The sequence below is a fragment of the Neodiprion fabricii genome, chromosome 3, assembly GCF_021155785.1.
Source record: "Neodiprion fabricii isolate iyNeoFabr1 chromosome 3, iyNeoFabr1.1, whole genome shotgun sequence".
NCBI classification, from domain to species: Eukaryota; Metazoa; Arthropoda; class Insecta; order Hymenoptera; family Diprionidae; genus Neodiprion; species Neodiprion fabricii.
Genome location: NC_060241.1, coordinates 6087899 through 6100066, shown reverse-complemented (window position 1 = coordinate 6100066; position 12168 = coordinate 6087899). Strand labels below are relative to the sequence as shown.

The window sequence follows — 12168 nt, the reverse complement described above, 5'->3', positions numbered from 1 at the left end:
ATCGCGTCCCCCGATTACCGTCGGAACACGATCGCCTTAATACCGCGTGAAAATCGGACAACACTATGTTCAGTCAGGCTTTACGATTAGACACTATACGAAATACGTTGGTTCGTTCGTCTTGGCTGGTTCTACGCGCGCGGGCATCACCGGAGAAGTGTAGGGCCCCATCCACACGGCACAGGTGAGCCACACGGGCTGTCGCCTCGGCGGGAGGAGGAGGAGGAGGAGGAGGAGGAGGAGGAGGAGGGATGACGGTAGTACGGGAGGGGGGCGGAGAGGGGACGTCGACTCTTGTGGGACTTACCGATGCGCGATGCGATGATGCCCGGGCGCGATTGCGGTCCCTCGTAGTTGGAGGGGGGAGAGCGCGCGAGAGAAAGAGAGAGAGAGAGAGAGGGAGCGATGCGGGACAGAGAGGGGAGGCGCACAAAAATTACACGATAGATAAGGATAAAGTGAGCGAGAGACGGAGGCCCAGGAATGGGTGGGGGGTGAGGGGGGGAAGGTGAGGGGAGGGGCTTCGGAGATTCCGTCTTACCCTCAAGGGTGACGATGATAAGCCGTGGGAAATCACGATACCGTGCCTATGCTAGTGTCCTACTTATCGTTTGTACAATAATATTTCCATACATTTGTTGGCATGAGATTTGTTAAGCCGTGTTTACCTTTGCAGATTCCAAACATTACGGGATTATTAGACTTGCCGATTTTCTTGCGAGGAGTTTATCGCACGGCGTTGACGATTTTCATCTTCAACCGAAATCGTCGGATCGATGTTATGCGTTATTGTTTTTTTTATTCATTGATACGAGATAAGATTTATACAATTTACGTAAGACATGTTTCAATGAGACTCCGAGGAGTTTGATTCAAGCAACATTCAACGGCGATGGTGTAAACTGTGCTTTCTTTTTTCTTTTTTTTTTGCAACACAAAACGGTACCCATCAACAAATTAACACTGAAACGTTGTTGACTTTTACGATATTGTATTTTTGGTCTGGAATTTGATTAGCACTGTTTTTTTTAAACGCAGTTATTCTTTTTATTACAATACATCCGTATCGATACTTGGATATTTCGGTAATCAATCTCTCCGACTCTCGAGACGAGATTTTTATCACCCGATCTATGCGCAATGTGCATTTCTGTTCGTCTTACAGCCTTCGATTTGATTGCGAGTGGTTGAACATGTGTAGGCTGTTGCTGCGGGATTAGGTGTGAACCATATTTATACGACACGAAGAACGAATCGTAGTATCAACAAAATTTCGCACCTGCAATAAAGTGATAAATTTTTGCACAACATACCTTTAAATATTATGCCAATAACAGTGAAGCGTTGAATTTTTCTTTCAACTGCGGTGAGCTACATAAGGTGATAAATCAATCCTTTCTTACCAAGTTTTGTGTCTATCGTCGATTATCGACGGCGAATTATTTTATTAATATTAAGGTTCCGACTCATCAACACCATTTTATATATATCCATGTATATAAATATTTTACACACACATATATATATATATATATACACGGGCGTATTCGATTAAAATTTCCGTCAATCAGTTTCTTCGACTCTATAAACTGTTTCTATTTTATGTATATATTTCGTTATGAATTCAGATTGCGTAATTCTTAATTAAAGTTTTTAATTTCATTTTCATTCCTCATTAACATATTTAGATTTGCTTCGCATGAGACAATACCATTTTGTCTACATTTATTCGGTTCACCGATAGATCGTTAATGATTTTAATCCGAGTTGTATCATGCGTATTTATTTATAGCGATCATGTGTGATAAAGGCGTCGATCCGACCGTCATAAAATGCTAATTACACGTCTTTGGCAAGGGGTACGTGTGTGCAACACCTCGCCTCGTGTACTCGGGGGGTGGTCGATGTGTGTACTGATAGCCCAAGGCGTGAACACATCGAAACAATTGTCAGTTCTACGTTTACCGAAGAGAAAATTAGAGAGCTCGTTTACAAAGAGGTTGCAGAAATAGATCGATTTTGACGATAATTAACGGTTCGTTAGCGTTGGGAAACTTCGTGTTCATGCATACCCGTATTACATATACTATATATATATGTGTATTTATACATAACTCAGAGTTTCGATTTTGGTTCCATAATTTTATCGATACAGTCAACAGATTCACGTTCACCGGACTTTGGTTGTATATCTTGATGCGTGGTTATGCTATAGTCTGGATGATGAATCTTGCAGTAAATTTTTTTACGTACTAAAAATTTTTTTTCGTAATACCGACAATATTGAAACAGTTTTTTTCCTAACGATACCTGTTTTATTGAATTTTTCTAGTTACTGTAACAAATAAAATTTTTTCTCGGTGTGGAACCTTTGGAATTCTAATGTTTCATAATGGAGTACGGAAAGAATGTTTCGGTGCCTGATAATCGTTGCGATATTAAAGTATTATCAAACCGTTTCCAAATGTCGCTCCGAGGACCGAGGATGTATGAGACTATTATTATCATTATTGTAATTGTTATTACACGCTGTGTGTACAACAAGTGTGTGGGTACCGCATGGAGGAAATCACCTCGACCCCGTTCAACCCGGGGACGTTATACCGTACAGGCTGTACGTAGGTATCCGCACAACGAATTACATAATGTTTTTTATGTGTAACACAGTGCGCGTACTCTCTATGTCCTAGCGTTAAAATGTAATTACCATTAGCCTACCGTCCGGGTTGCTCAAAGAGCGGGTTGTAACACGGTGAGTTGAACCCGTTGATCTGCCGGCTACCTTGCGCGCATACTTGGACGTCAATCCAGAATGCAGAAGCCGGGGCGTTCAATTGGAACGCCTCAAATTTATGGATTCCCATAAAACGCAGCGGGGGGAAAAGTGTCTCAAAGTCTCAAAGACGTCTTAAGAAAGTTTCGGCGGGGTCTTTGCAGAGGAAGAAGTCGATACGTTGGCGGGCAAAATTATGCAAGAGAAGCATTAATTTTCTATTTTTATTTGTTTTGTTTTGTTTTTAAACCCTTAAAAATGATCGATATTACCTGAAAGGTTCAACGTAAAAGACTTCTTGGTTCGAAGATGTCCGAAAGGCAAAAACAACACCCTATCGTAAACTGACTGAAAACGTCTAAATGCTTCGAAGTTGGATACAAGATATGATCGAAACGTATTTTGAGGCACCTGTGTAACTTATTGCTTGAGAAATGACCACAGCGATTGAATTTGATTTGAAAATCGTGAATCAATTTGAAAAAGTCTCTGGTGTCTAGCGTCACGCGATAAAAAATTGGCAATGTAAATAGAATAAGGGTTGCGAATGTTCACACCGATTTAATGCTCAAGAATACTTACGATTTTCAGTTTTGTGTGTATTTGTTAATGGGCTGAGCGGTTATTTGGGAATAAACTATTACTGCAAAGGTATTCCTCTCACCACGGGGGTCCCATAGCCGTAAAACGATGATGCCTCGTATTGTTGCAGGCTCGACATAGAAAGGCAGTGTTTTCGGCATTTCCGGAGTTGGTATTTCTGTTTTAATCAAGGATTTTCCCGAGCAGAAGACAACGTTTCTCGCCGTGTATATGTATCGTTGAATTTTCATTTTATTTGCAATCGTGTGTAATTATGTTTACCTGCGCCGCTCTAATAATTATCATTTCTACCTAGGAACCGAAGTTATATTCGTGGGCGGAAGTTTATTCGATACTCTGACCACTCATTTATGACAGGAAATGAATTTTTAAACCTACTCAAGCACTCGGCTATGCTGCACAACTTTTCAAGCGATCAAATCAATTTTTCATATCTTGCATGATTTGCATTTTTCGATCGAATTAAAAACAGAATGAATATTTTTCCAGTTACGGTAATTTTACTAACAAGAATATGAGTTGTTGTCAAGATTCCTTCAAGTTTCTCGAAATCCCTGTAATGCCAACTTTTCTTGATCACACTGTTTTGAGAATCTTTTAACCATTCATCGCATTAGTTGAATTTACAACGTTCTATTAACCTAAAAATGTTTACTCACCGATTAACCCTAATTCGGTCACATCTTGGTAGAATCGCGTAACAGTTGTACAAAAAATCGTATCCTGTTTCCACAATGACTTCCCAAAAAGATAGGTATTGTTTAAGGATTGAAAAAAAGCTTTCTCAATTTTCATACCCAAAATTACCACAGCCAAGGGACTCTACGAGGAGCTTGAAAGATTTTTGGGGTGATATTCGACCTCAGTTTCATCAATTAGGTTAAAAGTTAAAGGGTAAAGATTTCTTTGACGCGATTACGAAGGAGTATAATATCTTCACACCCAGAGAATTCCATTTCAAAATAACAGCGGAGCTTTTCGAATCGTTCCACCTAAGAGCAGCATTGTTAAAACATCGAATGTCGAATGTATCTAAAAATATAAGTTCATAAAAAAGAGAGGAAAAAAAACAAGGTATCAACGGTATCCCATAATTTTATATATCTATATATATGTGTGTGTGTGTGTAACATATCTGCGTGTAATAAATTCGAATAACTGTTATGCGAACGAGCGACATTATATTTCAGCAGCGTTCGCAGAGACAATATTATACACGATCACACATGTATACACACACACACACACACACATATATATATATATTGGTATATATGCAGATGAACGCGTTACACCCACCCGACCAATATATATATATACATTTTATTATATATACTTAGATACAATTGGAGGCCCGAGTGTTTAAAATGGATACACATCATAATACGCGTCGTAAAATAAAGAGCGTTTTGTTAATAATCCATAGCCAACGGGAGTCAAGAGGATCGAGGTTTGATTTAAAGAAACGGTGATAGGTGCAAAAGCGGAGTAGGGAAGAAAAAGAGGGGGAAAAAAAGAAATATTACGCAAACGCGCGTTGTGATTTTCATTTTAATTTGCCGACCGGAGAAGATTACGAGCTTTATATTTATGCAGCGGTACTTGCTAAAACGCGTTACATACAACTATAAACGAGCCGGGGATTTCAATGCTAGCTTTATGGCGCAAGACACGATGCGAAGAAACTCAGCGCCGCTTCTATCTACGATCAACAGATGGCGACACCTTTATAAACGGGGCCGTTTAAGCGGAGTTCAAAGACTGTTGTCGCGTTGCTCAACTGTTCGAGAATATCAAACGTAACGTTAACGTTCGTTAATACCTTACGGTCTTCGGGCTAGCTTGTTTTCCGCTCCGAAAGAAAATGCGAGCTCGATTCTATACGAATTATGTGACAACGACTGGCGATGCTGCCGACGTGAGAGATTCGGTGTGATTTTCACATAATAATCGAACATGGAATGGAACTCGTGCTTTGCTTCGTACCGATAACAAGTTGGCCGAAAGCCGAAGGCATTAACGAACGTTACTGTATCCATCTTCGACGCAAGGATAAATATTGTAATCGGTAGAAAACAGAATGAAATTTGAACGAACGCCGTCGACGAATGGAACGAAGATTCGGATTGTTTTTACCCAATGCGAAACTGTTTTATCCGGTTCCTTATCGACGAACGCATCTTCCTTATCGATAAACAAAACACGATCCGTGATCAGCGTGTTGCAAACAAAAGACGGACGTTTGGGTCAAGCTTTGCGATATGAAACGCGCGTAAAACCAAGTTTATATCGGCTCGTTGGTCTAGGGGTATGATTCTCGCTTCGGGTGCGAGAGGTCCCGGGTTCAAATCCCGGACGAGCCCTGATGTGAAAATATTTTTTTTCCGTCATTTGATAGTTATTTCGAGTAATCGACGATAACTCGTTGCTGGATCCATATTCCTGGATCGGAAAATAACTAGTGATTCATTGGTCGCGTGGCGGGGCGATCCGAGAAGAAAATTAATGTTCACAGGAAAAATGAGCAATAGTTGGACACCGGAAAGTAATTCCCGGTGATGGATAATAATGTGGAACTAGGCTTGCGGTCGCTTGTTAGCTGCAGATTATTCCGGACTACATGAAATGAAACTAGAGTTGCGGTGACGGTACTTAGCACACCGCACAACGTATCAAAGGCACGCATCACCGGGTTAACCGACGTTTGCTGTACGGTTCACCTGTGACTAATTGAGGAAAGGCTATTTTGCATTCAGTCATTAGACACGAATCGCCACTCTAACGAACATGCGATCATGCTCGTGATCGTTGTGGCGAACCACTTTCCAGTCTTCGCTGTACGCACCTGTTGCATTTTAAATGCTGCGTTGCTTACGCAGTTTTTATTCATTTCTCTTACCAATTTCCCAATGACGACAACAAGCTTCTTGACAAGTGGCAATTTTTTTTACAGGTCACAACTTGTTTTGAATACATTACAGTTCTGTAAACGATTTTTAACACACTGAGAAAAATTCAGTAAAACAGGTATCGTTAAAAAAACTGTTCGATTATTGTTGGAATTACGAAAAACGAGGTACGCGTAACTATTCGGCGCTATTGTCGATCCTTTTTTGGTCAGTTTGTTCGATTTACTCTACTTTTTTAGTTGATTAAATTTTCGCAACAGCTGCAAGAAAATAAAGTAACAGTGATCGTAGGGAGAAAGAATAATAACGGATACTAGACTTTGTGGTAACGGCTAGAAAACTAATTTTCATTTTCTACCTAGAACTATATTTTTCGATTGTGGTAAACAATGAAAATAGTTAAGGACTGAGCGGTAACTGGAATTAAAAATTTCTCCCAGTTCAAGAATTGAAAACTTAAATTGAATTCTAAATTCACTGAGAAGAATTCTTACAATTTCAAAAATGTTTTGCAGCAATTTTCAAATTGATTGAATATTCGTATCGTGATACGTAGATCGTACACAATACATAATTTGTGAATACAAAAGTGAGCAGTATCAAAATTATTCCTTATATTTGAGTGAAAGTCGAGAAATTTGAAGCGGACTGTATATATTAGCACTTAAAGGGGCATTCGTGGAATGAAATAATGGGAAAGAAGAAAACAACAACAACAGGTAAGAGAAAAGGAACAACACGTTAATTTTTGTTCTTTAAGATAAATTCATAATGTCAAGATCTTAAAAGTCTCGAAAGAAATTTCTCTAGGTACTTGGCATCGATTGCTAACGACGCATTATTATACACACCTTAGAGGTGGGTACCACCAAGTCAGCCGTGATGAAATGTCGAACATGCACCGCGCTTGGTCATGCCTGGTGTGAAGAGGTAAACCTCGTATATTTATCCAGCTAGTTTGTTGTAAATAAATTACCAAATTGTGAGTAAAAGCAAATACCCATCGTATGAAGGGGGAAAAAATAAAAAAAAAAAAGAAAAAGTTTTTCATTTAAATGCGTTGTGAAACGAAGTGAGGGAAGGATGTACATATATCATAAAGTACCTAAAACGTACAACAAGTCTCTTGAAACTGGCTGCAAGTACTCGCCTCACTTCACGCGTGTAATAATGCATGAAACTAATTATTGAGCTCACAAAAAAATTTCAAAATACATCATTGTCAGTGGAACGAACGTTCAAAATTCAAAACGAAGCGTTTCTCACACGATTGGTAATGTATTATAGAAATTTTGACGTCATCTTTATACTCCAATTTGAATACTTCACCTCTATTAGTATAATTTAAAGTATTTCAACCCGAAAATTGTTCGTTTGTTATAATCCCATTTTTTTCCAAATAAAAGACGTCTCCCACAAAAACTATCGATATTTATACATTTCGTCGTACGAACGAAGGTCGTACTACCGAACATTACATGCAGTAAATATCGAAAATTTTACACGACAAGTTAAAGTGAAGCAGACAAACTGTAATTACGATACGCAGGGTAAAAATTTCATATTCAGGTTGAAAATAAATGCGGCATTACGTACGGTTTCGAACGTATTCGAAATCCTTACCGCGGAATGTTCGGATTTCGAAACAAAATATTCACTACTGGTCAACAGAAATGTCATGAATATATACGGTTGAAAGGAAACTGAAATTAATATCTATAAATACGTAAAAAAAATTTTACAAGGAACGAACATAGAATTCGGTTGCGTAACGGGTGACAGTGTCGAAGAAATCGGGTCAGTTTAAGCCCGGGTTTCCATGCCATTAATTTGTCTTGCGACGCTTATAACCTGGACCCCGAATCGTTTCTGCCCTCGGGCTTCATTTGGCGTCGAACCTTACGAACCACTCCACATATATTTACGTCCCGTGTGTTTTTTTCCGTTTACTATACTCGAAACCCGAATCACTCCTCGGTTTCTCTTCTGTCAATTTTTCAGGGCTCGCTTTACTCAGGTGGTAACAAAAAAAAAAAAAAACAAAAATCAAAAAAAAAGTGTGAAAAGTTCTTTCCAGAGTGAAAAGAGCATCTGAAGAGGTGTGCGATTAGTTAGAAGTTGTGTGCGTATAAGAATACGAGTTAAATTACGAGACATAAGTAGAAGGGTCGGTGAAACGACGATGTTGTTTTTTTTTTTTTTTCTTTTTTTTTGTTCTCAAACAAAATTTGAAAATCGGTACAGGAGATTGTTGTAAATTGACGAAAGTTTGGACAAAGTTTGAATTTCGACGAGGAAGCTGGTCAGTCGAATGATTTTTGATGGAATTAGAAAAAAAAAAAAAAATTTGCGTTGAACCTCGAATCGATCAAAAATTCACACGCCCTCCTTTTGTCTCGCTTGTTTAATTGTAAGATGCTTTCGCCGGGTGAGAATCAACGCTGTAGAAACTGGCGGATGATGATCCGCGTAAATCGGGTCCGAGGATAGAGAAAGATACACACCGGCTGATCCCTCCATCGATCACGGTAATTAATCACAGACCGCTTTAAAGAAATTCGTCCGTCTCTATCTCAGTTTGCACCGCGAATCGTTCTTTCGCTCGTTTTTCGAATTTCAAATTTATCACGGATAAAGTGGTCCTTATGTAACGAGGGATTTAATGGCAAAATCTATATACACATACACGTGTACAATATGTATACTTATGAATGTTTGCACGTAAGTGTAAAGTTTTGGTACAGATGCACCGTGGGAATTAATTTCGGCCAAGTCTCGCTTACACCAAATTCCAAGCTATTTCCGGGCACTTGACGAGCTCGTTAATGACCAGCCCGTCACTGTTGCATTTTAAGCGATCTTATACGCGAGGCATGAGTAATTACGAATTGGTTTAAATTCCAATTCCTTTTTTCTTTTTTTTTTTTTTTTTTTTCAACTCACCTTTTTCTCACCTCAAAATTAATTCTCTCCTATATATGTATATTTTTCTGACGGGCTGCGGGTGACTAAACTCTCTGTATTAACGGAACGGTCGGTAGGAAGTTTTTTTTATTCTACAATCATGAAATTTCACTTGAAAAAAGTAAAGTCTTTGCGGACATAATCGAGAACGTTTTTTACAATTGTCGGGAACTCTGATAAATCTAGCGATCTGTTTGGAATACAAAAAATCTAACGGTGGGGTTGGAATTTGGTCGTGGATTTGATTCTTCGATATTAGCTGGACTTGAAAAAAAAAAAAAAAAAACGCATATCGTTTGTCAAATACGATTACTGACGGCTTGTTGCAATGGCAAGTGATTCGTTATCCGCAAATTGTCTGAAACGAATTTTCAAAACCAACAATAATTTTTCCACCAAAGGACGAACAAATTCGTGGCTTATACAACCGGTGACAACGGATTATTCCGTATTCTTATGATTAACTAAGCAGGTAAAGTATAAAAAAATTGGTGTCAGACGATTTGTAAAGAATTAATTTGCAAACAAAATGAGGTGTAGCCGATCAAAACTACACAAACTGTATACGTTTGGCCTTAAAAATATTGTCAAATTCATTTCAAGATTCTTAATTATTGCAGGCATTATTACCACGAAGTTGGCGACATTCTTTTTGTCGTTTTGATAAATTTCACTTCCATCAATTTCAACCGCGCACTCATAGAATCCTCAATAAATGCTACAAGAATTACAAGCAAAGTTTAAAAGCCGATCTATTTTCCTATATGTCCAACAAGTCTTCGAAAAAACCAAAAAAAAAAAAAACATTTCACCCCAACGAAACGATTGATTTTCGTTAGACTGTAATTTTCGGTATGCAACAAGAGGATAAAATTTAAATAAATATGGTTCGATACAGGCAAGATAAAAAGAAAGAGATCAGGTAAGGCGAAGAAAGTGAGAAAGAAGAGAATACATCTGGCAGATATCACCGAAGCCGCGGGGATGAGTGAAAAACACAATCGGTTGCTAATTCGTTGATGGTAAAAGTTGTTGACCGTAGATACCGACGATCAGCGGGGTGGGGGGGGATTTAACGTTAATTTCGAACGTGTGAGAAATAAAGCTACGTAAAAAAAGACATAAACAATAATAATAAAAAATAGAAGAAAACAATTTAGAAAAAAAAAAATAAATAAATAAAAAAATGAAACACCGCAAAATAAACGTTTACGTTTCGGTTGCGCAAGGCGGCCGCCTCTATAATAATATAATCGCGCAAAGGAGGTCTTGATTTTTGATCGATGTAACGATTAAACGAGGACGCTTATTGCTTGCATGTGTTTATATACATGTATACATATATGTATATATACATATATACATATATGTATGTACGTGTACATATTTTACCGTGCAGATCCACAAGACGCCGAGAAGAAGAGTAGGAAGAGGAGGAGGACCGTCACTAAAGTGAATGTGTTTACCCGAGTGAATCTGCAGCATAATACCTACCTGATTGCACACGTGCGTGAGTGTATAGATGCGAATACACGCACCCAGACACACGCGTGTTCATCAATGCCTGTGTTTTATGTGTAGGCAAGCGGATAACACGCGTTCCTGTCGTATGCGCGGATGTTACATGTATGGTAGCTATATGTGTTCGCGGTCCGATCCGCGTTTTTGCCGCGGTTGCAAAAAACGCTCGCCAAACAGCCCGTGCAATCCGTGTAATCGTATTTTGTGTTAGTGCATGTAACGCGGTTGTATATGTATATATGCTCTGAAGAGCTCGTGCCTGACGTCGTTAAAATATCTTAAGAAACGAGAGGAGTCGCGAGCCTTGAACCAGAAATCCGAGGAAGTCGTCACGGGCGACGGAACCAGCGCCTAGATAACTCGCGAATATTTTATCACCTTGTTTTCATCGCTGTATATGTACTACACGTGAACACACGTCTAAGTGTATCGGGATCGAAGAAATTTTTATTATTTTTTTTTTTTTTTTTAACGTTAAACGTTAGCATTTATCATCGAGTCTAAAAAGATCGCATACGAGAACAAATTAAAAAAAAAAAACAAGAAAATCTTACAACGTTCCGATCAACCGAATTTTTGATTAATCGTTGGACGTTACAAAATGAGGAAAAGTACGGATTTAGCCAAGTCGTTATTTCTTTCTCTGGGAAAATAAATTTCGTATTGAAGTTATGGCGGAGAGAGTTAATCGTAAAATATGATATTCTCAACATTTGTAAATTAAGTATTCATAATGACGCGTTATTATTCGAGTGTATGCATTAAAAAGTCCGAAGACAATGTAATTTATTTTCATAATCCCCTGGATGAGATATTTTAATGACTCGACAGGCTTAATTCACCTGTTATACGAAAGGAAATTTTACGTGAAGTAAATTAATTTTTTACCTGTAATCGTTACAGGTAGGAGAATATTTTTCCATGAATCAATGAATCGTATTTATAACTGTCAAAGAGTATTGTAATGAATATTCTCTGATGTTGAATTGTGATTTTCTTCCTTGGAGTGGCTTGATTTTTTCATCTACGTAAAATTGCTTCGAAAAATGAAATTCAACGTCAATATTAACGCGTTACGAGTTTAAAACCACGTACGTTGAAACTGGCATTGATGTCATTCGCTTATAGTAACTGAGAATTCGAGTTTATGTTTTTTGTTTGAATGAATTTATTAGAACGTTACTCGTCCAGGGTCCCCTTAACCCGCGACAGAAAAAGAAAGGGCAAAGTATTCGGATGAAGAAACAAAACAACTTTGCTTGTTTCTTGCGTCATGACGTGTAACTGAACGTGTATAATAATGAGGACTTTGCACGCGTTAATTATACCCGGGTGATCTGCCGGTTGAAATTGTTGTTGAACACTGGCTTTGAGCTAATAAAGTTTATATTAACTTCG

The 12168-nt window shown here is 38.4% G+C and overlaps 1 non-coding gene across 1 annotated transcript; it reads left to right on the top strand.

Moving 5' to 3' along the window:
* Positions 1–5667: 5667 nt before the first annotated feature.
* On the top strand, positions 5668–5739 carry Trnap-cgg. Its single transcript has one exon. It is a non-coding gene; the product is annotated as a tRNA-Pro (tRNA).
* The last annotated feature ends 6429 nt before the right edge of the window (positions 5740–12168 follow it).